Below are 12,060 nucleotides of genomic sequence, written 5' to 3'. Positions count from 1 at the left end.
GTGCTGTGCTTGAAACTACAATTCCCTGCAGCCCTGTGGAGAATGATCTCTCTCCCACCCAGCAATCAGTTGACCCATTGAAGCACAGGCAGGCTCCTTTTCAACACCTGGATAGTGAAGTAATGTCTTGGGCCGTACTCCAACCTGGGAAAGGCGGAGACAACACTCATTTTGCATGCTGCTAACAATGAACATCGGGGCAAAGATCACATAAGAATTGCGAGACCACTAGAGATGAGCGAGCTTACAGTAAATTCAATTCGTCACGAACTTCTCAGCTCAAAAGTTGATGACTTATCTTGCATAGATTAGTTCAGCTTTCAGGTGCTCCCGTGGGCTGGAAAAGGTGGATACAGTCCTAGGAGACTCTTTCCTAGGACTGTATCCACCTTTTCCAGCCCACCGGAGCACCTGAAAGCTGAACTAATTTATGCAGGATAAGCCATCAACTGCCGAGCCGAGAAGTTCGTGATGAATCGAATTTACTGTAAGTTCGCTCATCTCTAGAGACCACCATCAAACACAGGTACAGACACTATATTATAAACTATACTAACTTTACAGCCTCTGTAGCATAGTCAAACAAAAAAAAAATCCCAGAATACCCCTTTAATTCGGAACTGATGCATAAAACTGGATCCCGAAATGGGAAAAAAATGTCCCACATAAGTAAATTTTTAAGTGAGGTGGAAGAATGGACAGAGATCTCCTCGGCTACAATGTCCTGTTGAGTCGGTGCACAGGACACTACAGTGAGGGCTGCTATAACCTTTCCCTACCTCATGGGGGCGCTGCAGATCTGGTTATAGAGCTACAGGAATTGTAACATCTATAGCAGTGGTCTCCAACCTGCGGACCTCCAGATGTTGCAAAACTACAACTCCCAGCATGCCCGGACAGCCAACGGCTGTCCGGGCATGCTGGGAGTTGTAGTTTTGCAACATCTGGAGGTCCTCAGGTTGAAGACCACTGATCTATAGGAAAACATAATGGGAGAAAGTTAATTTTCTGTAGATGATATTAAAGGATTCACTGAATGGTTACATACCCTCCGGCCCCTGAATGTCACCTCTATAACAGTGTTTGCCAATCAGGGTGCCTCCAGCTGTTTCAAAACTACAACTCCCAGCATGCCTGGTCAGCCTTCATCTGGAATGATGTAAACGTTGATCCAAAATATAAAGTACAAACTGCGCTTTACACCTATAAACAAAGGTGACAGTTTACCACAAGGCTCTATAAACTGTGGTGAAACTACAACTCCCAGCATGTCCACAAGACAAGATGCTTTAGGAAACAATGTTCGAACGGCAGAATCTGATGGAAAGATTCCGTTCGGAAATTCAGCTAAATTTCCTGGACATTGCGTTAAATTGGGATTCCGCTGTCCCATTCACACGGACGAATTTCCGTGGCTTAAATTCTGCTTTCCGGATTCTGAAAAAACATTGAACGTGTCTTTAAATTTAGCAGAATTCCGGGTGGAATCCCAGTGAATTTGGATGTATGCAGAATGCTGTATTTTAATCACATTTCTGCAAAAATTCCGCAGCAAACTTAGAGAATGTGAGTGGAATCACCGCATTTCCACCATGTGAACATGACCTTAGTGTATTATACAATGTTACTACATTATATCCATCTGTGAACAGAAACATCAAAACTTCTACAGCAGTGGTCTCCAAACTGTGGACCTCCAGATGTTGCAGAATTACAACTACCAGTATACAGCTGTCCCTCAAGTTACAATATTAATCGGTTCCAGAACGACCATTGTATGTTGAAACCATTGTATGCTGAGACCAGAACTCTATGGAAACCTGGTAATTGGTTCTGAAGCCCCAAAATGTCATCCAAAAATAGGAAAAAGTGAGGATTAAAGATAAATAAGTAGATGACTAATATAGATAAAGCAAATCCTTACATATAAAAGTAATAAAGATCTGCTGGGGGCTGTAAATTACTGTCTGTGTCAGTGTTTCCCAACCAGGGTGCCTCCAGCTGTTGCAAAACTACAACTCCCAGCATGCCCGGACAGCCGTTGGCTGTCCGGGCATGCTGGGAGTTGTAGTTTTGCAACAGCTGGAGGCACCCTGGTTGGGAAACAATGGTTTATGTAGAGAACAGGAGCTTCTTCAGGGTCCTATACAGTACACACAGTGTCCCAAATGGAGCCGCCCTTACTTGGTGTCCAAAGGAGCCACTAACCCTGGCACAGGTAAGTAGTACAGAACTTGTAGTTCTTCCCTGTACTCTAGGGGGCGCTACCAGACAGTCAGTCAGTGCTTGTACTTCAGTAATAGAGGTGATTTACCAGTAAAAGGCCCATTCTGATTGGTTGGTTCCTCCAGTTGTGACACGTTTCGCAGATCTGGACTGTCCCCATCATTGTAAGTTGAGTCTGGTTTCAAGTTACAATGGTCCAGAGAAGACCATTGTATGTTGAAACTATTGTATGTTGAGGCCATTGTAAGTTGAGGGATCACTGTACTGGGTGTTGAAGTTTTGCAACAGCTGGAGGTCCAAAGTTGGGAGACCACTGGTCTAGAGCCGTTTCCACCCCCCCCCCCCCCCCCCCCCCCAACACAAACCACAAGGCTGTCCGAGCATGCTGGGAGTTGTAGTTTTGCAACAGCCAGAGAGCCGTAGTGTTGTTGGGGCATGCTGGGAGTAGCTGGAGGTCCACAGTTTGGAGACCACTACAAACGTTCACATATACTATACAACAGTATATATATATATATATATATATATATCTACACTATATCTGGTGACTGTTTACTTGCTAAATATTAACAATATGGAGACACTTCTAGGTCAGAACTTTTCTCCATTACTAGAACAGAACGTTGCGATCAGCTTTATCACTGAGCTGAGGTCATTCCCAAGATGTCACGTCCGAGCGCCAAGAAACGGCCCACTATCCAATCAGAGGAGCCCGACCTCCACGTAACCAATCAGAAGAGGCCGCAGGGTGTGCCCCACCTCAGTATGGACGTTCCACCACTGCCACGCGGCTCTTCCTGTCCGCTAACGCCGTGGGTTTACATCTCATTATGTATGGATGGGGGGGGAAACATCTGGACCAGGGGCCAGGCAAGAAATGATAAAATGATTGAGGAGAAGCGGAGGGGAGGAGTCGGAGGGCGTCTGATTTCACTTAGCGTCGCCCCCACCACATGGCCCCCTCCGCTCCGCATTGTAGATTTAAACCATGCTGAGTGATGTCAGTGGGAAAATATGACTGTCCACTGACTCACCCCTCACAAGATGTCTCCAGGCTTCTCACTTACCCAAGGAAAAGACTCTTTAACCCATTGTATGCCAGGATAGAGGCTCCTGGGTGCCCCTCCCCCCAGTGTTACCCAACAGGAGCCAACCTTCCCATCTCCTCGCATCTTATTGATGATCCCAGGAGACGTTCCTTACAGTAAATCGCCATCGATCATCCAACGATCTTCACACAGAACCTGAGATATCGATAAAAACCGGAGCAATAACTCCAAACCGGTGACAAATCCTCCAATGAGAAGATTTTATTCTGGCCGCAGAACAATGGATGGAAAACTCATCAGACGAGAATATTGCAACACAGATGATGTCATGTACATTAAACAGATGAGAAAATGGAAAAAAGATGTTACATAGATTCAACTAAAAAGAAGGCAGCACAATGACACGCTGATACTTGGGGTACAGGACAGTGACACGCTGACGCTTGGGGTACAGGACAGCGACACGCTGACGCTTGGGGTACAGGACAGCGACACGCTGACGCTTGGGGTACAGGACAGCGACACGCTGACGCTTGGGGTACAGGACAGCGACACGCTGACGCTTGGGGTACAGGACAGCGACACGCTGACGCTTGGGGTACAGGACAGCGACACGCTGACACTTGAGGTACAGGACAGCGACACGCTGATACTTGGGGTACAGGACAGCGACACGCTGACACTTGGGGTACAGGACAGTGACACGCTGATACTTGGGGTACAGGACAGCGACACGCTGACACTTGGGGTACAGGACAGCGACACGCTGATACTTGGGGTACAGGACAGTGACACGCTGATACTTGGGGTACAGGACAGTGACACGCTGATACTTGGGGTACAGGACAGTGACACGCTGATACTTGGGGTACAGGACAGCGACACGCTGATACTTGGGGTACAGGACAGCGACACGCTGACACTTGGGGTACAGGACAGCGACACGCTGACACTTGGGGTACAGGACAGTGACACGCTGACGCTTGAGGTACAGGACAGCGACACGCTGACGCTTGGGGTACAGGACAGCGACACGCTGATACTTGGGGTACAGGACAGTGACACGCTGACGCTTGAGGTACAGGACAGCGACACGCTGACGCTTGGGGTACAGGACAGCGACACGCTGACACTTGGGGTACAGGACAGCGACACGCTGACACTTGGGGTACAGGACAGCGACACGCTGATGCTTGGGGTATAGGACAGCGACACGCTGACGCTTGGGGTACAGGACAGTGACACGCTGATACTTGGGGTACAGGACAGCGACACGCTGATACTTGGGGTACAGGACAGCGACACGCTGACGCTTGGGGTACAGGACAGCGACACGCTGACGCTTGGGGTACAGGACAGCGACACGCTGACGTTTGGGGTACAGGACAGCGACACGCTGACACTTGGGGTACAGGACAGTGACACGCTGATACTTGGGGTACAGGACAGCGACACGCTGACGCTTGGGGTACAGGACAGCGACACGCTGATGCTTGGGGTACAGGACAGCGACACGCTGATACTTGGGGTACAGGACAGCGACACGCTGACACTTGGGGTACAGGACAGCGACACGCTGACACTTGGGGTACAGGACAGTGACACGCTGATACTTGGGGTACAGGACAGTGACACGCTGATACTTGGGGTACAGGACAGTGACACGCTGATACTTGGGGTACAGGACAGTGACACGCTGATACTTGGGGTACAGGACAGCGACACGCTGATACTTGGGGTACAGGACAGCGACACGCTGACACTTGGGGTACAGGACAGCGACACGCTGACACTTGGGGTACAGGACAGTGACACGCTGACACTTGAGGTACAGGACAGCGACACGCTGACGCTTGGGGTACAGGACAGCGACACGCTGACGCTTGGGGTACAGGACAGCGACACGCTGACGCTTGGGGTACAGGACAGCGACACGCTGACACTTGGGGTACAGGACAGCGACACGCTGACACTTGGGGTACAGGACAGCGACACGCTGATACTTGGGGTACAGGACAGCGACACGCTGACACTTGGGGTATAGGACAGCGACACGCTGACGCTTGGGGTACAGGACAGTGACACGCTGATACTTGGGGTACAGGACAGCGACACGCTGATACTTGGGGTACAGGACAGCGACACGCTGACGCTTGGGGTACAGGACAGCGACACGCTGACGCTTGGGGTACAGGACAGCGACACGCTGACGCTTGGGGTACAGGACAGCGACACGCTGACACTTGGGGTACAGGACAGCGACACGCTGATACTTGGGGTACAGGACAGTGACACGCTGACGCTTGGGGTACAGGACAGCGACACGCTGATACTTGGGGTACAGGACAGCGACACGCTGATACTTGGGGTACAGGACAGCGACACGCTGACACTTGGGGTACAGGACAGCGACACGCTGACGCTTGGGGTACAGGACAGCGACACGCTGACACTTGGGGTACAGGACAGTGACACGCTGACACTTGGGGTACAGGACAGTGACACGCTGATACTTGGGGTACAGGACAGTGACACGCTGATACTTGGGGTACAGGACAGTGACACGCTGATACTTGGGGTACAGGACAGTGACACGCTGATACTTGGGGTACAGGACAGTGACACGCTGATACTTGGGGTACAGGACAGTGACACGCTGATACTTGGGGTACAGGATAGTGACACGTTGATACTTGGGGTACAGGATAGTGACACGCTGATACTTGGGGTACAGGATAGTGACACGCTGATATTCGGAGTACAAAATAATGACACGCTGAGAATTCAAATAGAGGAAAAAACAGACATGGTCGCACATCTACAACATGCGCAGTGATCCTCCGCTTCTCAGCAAATGTATAAAACTAAAAGGTGAAGCCTCTAATCTTGTCACAGCCACCTGTAATGGGTCCCTAAGATCCCTAGCATAAAATGGCGCTGCACTGAGCGTCGACCACCCCCGCCCCAACACCAGTGCCCACAGGGGGAATGACTGACTGGCAGAGCAACCTGACCCCGGGCCGTACCTCCCCACAGAATGGACGCCGCACAGCAATGGACGCCGCACAGCAATGGACGCCGCACAGCAAATGGACGCCGCACAGCAAATGGACGCCGCACAGCAAATGGACGCCGCACAGCAAATGGACGCCGCACAGCAAATGGACGCCGCACAGCAAAAGGACGCCGCACAGCAAATGGACGCCGCACAGCAAATGGACGCCGCACAGCAATGTACGCCGCACAGCAAATGGACGCCGCACAGCAATGGACGCCGCACAGCAATGGACGCCTCACAGCAATGGACGCCTCACAGCAATGGACGCCGCACAGCAATGGACGCCGCACAGCAATGGACGCCGCACAGCAAATGGACGCCGCACAGCAAATGGACGCCGCACAGCAATGGACGCCGCACAGCAATGGACGCCGCACAGCAATGGACGCCGCACAGCAATGGACGCCGCACAGCAATGGACTCCGCACAGCAATGGACGCCGCACAGCAATGGACGCCGCACAGCAATGGACGCCGCACAGCAATGGACGCCTCACAGCAATGGACGCCTCACAGCAATGGACGCCTCACAGCAAATGGACGCCTCACAGCAATGGACGCCTCACAGCAAATGGACGCCGCACAGCAAATGGACGCCGCACAGCAATGGACGCCGCACAGCAATGGACGCCTCACAGCAATGGACGCCTCACAGCAATGGACGCCTCACAGCAATGGACGCCTCACAGCAAATGGACGCCGCACAGTAATGGACGCCGCACAGCAATGGACGCCGCACAGCAATGGACTCCACACAGCAATGGACGCCGCACAGCAAATCTTTCCCTGTTCCTTCATACACCCACAGATCTCTGCAGGTGAACCCCAGGTCACAGGTCAGTAAATGCCTCCTGACCTCCATATACCACAATCTACACACTGTATCAATTCCCACAAACAATCCAACCTTGACGGATAAAACGGACGAATTGATAAGTTACATTAAAAAGGCTGAAATATCTGAACTATTGGAGCTTGAAATGTCAGGTGCAAAATAACACGATCGGCTCAGCCTGGTTGTGAATGAGACATGTGCACAAAGCATTCAGCATCCTGGGGTCTCAGGCGGTAAATCAGGCGCAGGCGGTAAATCAGGCGCAGGTCTCCGCGTTCTTATAACCTATTACAACCTCAGCCAGGGATCCAGGGAGACTAAGGCTGCAGAGACACTAGATTCGTGTGGGTGCACCCTAATAATTTATGGGGGAGCAGGCAGAACCATGAACGATCATCAGGGTCCAAATACATAGGTCCTGTGTGCAGTCACCAATAGGGGGAGCTCATGCACCTATTTCTATTGACGAGTTCAATGAATAACATGCGATTAGCTCCCCCTAGCGCTTTGCTGCTTGTTGACAAAATTTGTTGCATAAAGTTTTACAGATTTATAAATTACTCACAAATTTACAGTAAGAATTAAATCCTTCTAGTACTTATCAGCTGCTGTATGTCCTGGAGGAGTCATGTAGTCTTTCCAGTACTTATCAGCTGCTGTATGTCCTGGAGGAGTCATGTAGTCTTTATAGTACTTATCAGCTGCTGTATGTCCTGGAGGAGTCATGTAGTCTTTATAGTACTTATCAGCTGCTGTATGTTCTGGAGGAGTCATGTAATATTTCCAGTACTTATCAGCTGCTGTATGTCCTGGAGGAAGTCATGTAGTCTGTATAGTACTTATCAGCTGCTGTATGTCCTGGAGGAAGTCATGTAGTCTGTATAGTACTTATCAGCTGCTGTATATCCTGGAGGAGTCATGTTGTCTTTCCAGTACTTATCAGCTGCTGTCTGTCCTGGAGGAGTCATGTAGTCTGTATAGTACTTATCAGCTGCTGTATGTCCTGGAGGAAGTCATGTAGTCTGTATAGTACTTATCAGCTGCTGTATGTCCTGGAGGAAGTCATGTAGTCTGTATAGTACTTATCAGCTGCTGTATGTCCTGGAGGAGTCATGTAGTCTGCATAGTACTTAGCAGCTGCTGTATGTCCTGGAGGAGTCATGTAGTCTGTATAGTACTTAGCTGCTGTATGTCCTGGAGGAGTCATGTAGTCTGTATAGTACTTATCAGCTGCTGTATGTCCTGGAGGAGTCATGTAGTCTTTCCAGTACTTATCAGCTGCTGTATGTCCTGGAGGAAGTCATGTAGTCTTTCCAGTAGTTATCAGCTGCTGTATGTCCTGGAGGAGTCATATAATATTTCCAGTACTTATCAGCTGCTGTATATCCTGGAGGAAGTCATGTAGTCTTTCCAATACTTAGCTGCTGTATGTCCTGGAGGAAGTTGTGTAGTTCTTTCCAGTAAGACACAGTGCTCTCTTCTGACACCTCTGTCTATGTCAGGAACTGTCTAAGTTGCTGGTGACACTGTTTGGGATGTATTCTGAAGGTATACTGACCCAGTATGTCTACCACAGCATCTGGCAGCGGCTGCTATTCCATCCGGTTTGCGTTTAGTTGGACCAACAGGACAATGACCCCAAACCCCTCCAGGCTGTGTAAGGACTATGTGACCAAGAAGGAGAGTGATGGGGTGCTGCGCCGCCAGATGACCTGGCCTCCACAGTCACCGGACCTGAACCCAATCCAGATGGTTTGGGGTGAGCTGGACCGCAATGTAACATTGTACTGTATATATCTATGTAACACTGTATATATCTATGTAACACTGTATATATCTATGTAACATTGTACTGTATATATCTATGTAACACTGTATATATCTATGTAACACTGTATATATCTATGTAACACTGTATATATCTATATAACACTGTATATATCTATGTAACATTGTATGTATATATCTATGTAACACTGTATATATCTATATAACACTGTATATATCTATGTAACATTGTATGTATATATCTATGTAACACTGTATATATCTATATAACACTGTATATATCTATGTAACATTGTACTGTATATATCTATGTAACACTGTATATATCTATATAACACTGTATATATCTATGTAACATTGTACTGTATATATCTATGTAACATTGTACTGTATGTATCTATGTAACACTGTATATATCTATATAACACTGTATATATCTATGTAACACTGTATATATCTATGTAACACTGTATATATCTATGTAACACTGTATATATCTATGTAACACTGTATATATCTATATAACACTGTATATATCTATGTAACATTGTACTGTATATATCTATGTAACACTGTATATATCTATATAACACTGTATATATCTATGTAACATTGTACTGTATATATCTATGTAACACTGTATATATCTATATAACACTGTATATATCTATGTAACATTGTACTGTATATATCTATGTAACACTGTATATATCTATGTAACACTGTATATATCTATGTAACATTGTACTGTATGTATCTATGTAACATTGTATATATCTATGTAACACTGTATATATCTATGTAACATTGTACTGTATATATCTATGTAACACTGTATATATCTATATAACACTGTATATATCTATGTAACATTGTACTGTATATATCTATGTAACACTGTATATATCCATGTAACATTGTATATATCTTAGCAACTGTATATATCTATGTAACACTGTATATATCTATGTAACACTGTCTATATCTATGTAACACTGTATATATCTATGTAACACTGTATATATCTATGTAACACTGTATGTATCTATGTAACACTGTATATATCTATGTAACACTGTATGTATCTATGTAACACTGTATATATCTATGTAACATTGTATGTATCTATGTAACACTGTATGTATCTATGTAACACTGTATATATCTATGTAACATTGTACTGTATGTATCTATGTAACACTGTATATATCTATGTAACACTGTATATATCTATGTAACACTGTATATATCTATGTAACACTGTATGTATCTATGTAACACTGTATATATCTATGTAACACTGTATATATTTATGTAACACTGTATATATCTATGTAACACTGTATATATCTATGTAACATTGTATATATCTTAGTAACACTGTATATATCTATGTAACACTGTATATATCTATGTAACACTGTATGTATCTATGTAACACTGTATGTATCTATGTAACACTGTATATATCTATGTAACATTGTACTGTATGTATCTATGTAACACTGTATGTATCTATGTAACACTGTATGTATCTATGTAACACTGTATATATCTATGTAACATTGTACTGTATGTATCTATGTAACACTGTATATATCTATGTAACACTGTATATATCTATGTAACACTGTATATATCTATGTAACACTGTATGTATCTATGTAACACTGTATATATCTATGTAACACTGTATATATTTATGTAACACTGTATATATCTATGTAACACTGTATATATCTATGTAACATTGTATATATCTTAGTAACACTGTATATATCTATGTAACACTGTATATATCTATGTAACACTGTATATATCTATGTAACACTGTATATATCTATGTAACATTGTACTGTATATATCTATGTAACACTGTATATATCTATGTAACACTGTATATATCTATGTAACACTGTATGTATCTATGTAACACTGTATATATCTATGTAACACTGTATATATTTATGTAACACTGTATATATCTATGTAACATTGTACTGTATATATCTATGTAACACTGTATATATCTATGTAACACTGTATGTATCTATGTAACATTGTACTGTATATATCTATGTAACACTGTATGTATCTATGTAACACTGTATATATCTATGTAACATTGTACTGTATATATCTATGTAACACTGTATATATCTATGTAACACTGTATATATCTATGTAACACTGTATATATCTATATAACACTGTATATATCTATGTAACATTGTATGTATATATCTATGTAACACTGTATATATCTATATAACACTGTATATATCTATGTAACATTGTATGTATATATCTATGTAACACTGTATATATCTATGTAACACTGTATATATCTATGTAACACTGTATATATCTATGTAACACTGTATGTATCTATGTAACACTGTATATATCTATGTAACACTGTATATATCTATGTAACATTGTATATATCTTAGTAACACTGTATATATCTATGTAACACTGTATGTATCTATGTAACACTGTATATATTTATGTAACACTGTATATATCTATGTAACACTGTATATATCTATGTAACACTGTATATATCTATGTAACATTGTACTGTATATATCTATGTAACACTGTATATATCTATGTAACACTGTATATATCTATGTAACACTGTATATATCTATGTAACACTGTATATATCTATGTAACACTGTATATATTTATGTAACACTGTATATATCTATGTAACACTGTATATATCTATGTAACACTGTATATATCTATGTAACACTGTATATATCTATGTAACACTGTATGTATCTATGTAACACTGTATATATCTATGTAACACTGTATATATCTATGTAACATTGTATATATCTTAGTAACACTGTATATATCTATGTAACACTGTATGTATCTATGTAACACTGTATATATCTATGTAACACTGTATATATCTATGTAACACTGTATATATCTATGTAACATTGTACTGTATATATCTATGTAACACTGTATATATTTATGTAACACTGTATATATCTATGTAACACTGTATATATCTATGTAACACTGTATATATCTATGTAACACTGTATATATTTATGTAACACTGTATATATCTATGTA

Source organism: Hyla sarda, chromosome 9, assembly GCF_029499605.1.
Source record: "Hyla sarda isolate aHylSar1 chromosome 9, aHylSar1.hap1, whole genome shotgun sequence".
Taxonomy (NCBI): domain Eukaryota; kingdom Metazoa; phylum Chordata; class Amphibia; order Anura; family Hylidae; genus Hyla; species Hyla sarda.
The sequence above is the reverse complement of the archived record's forward strand: the minus strand, read 5'-3'. Positions refer to the sequence as shown.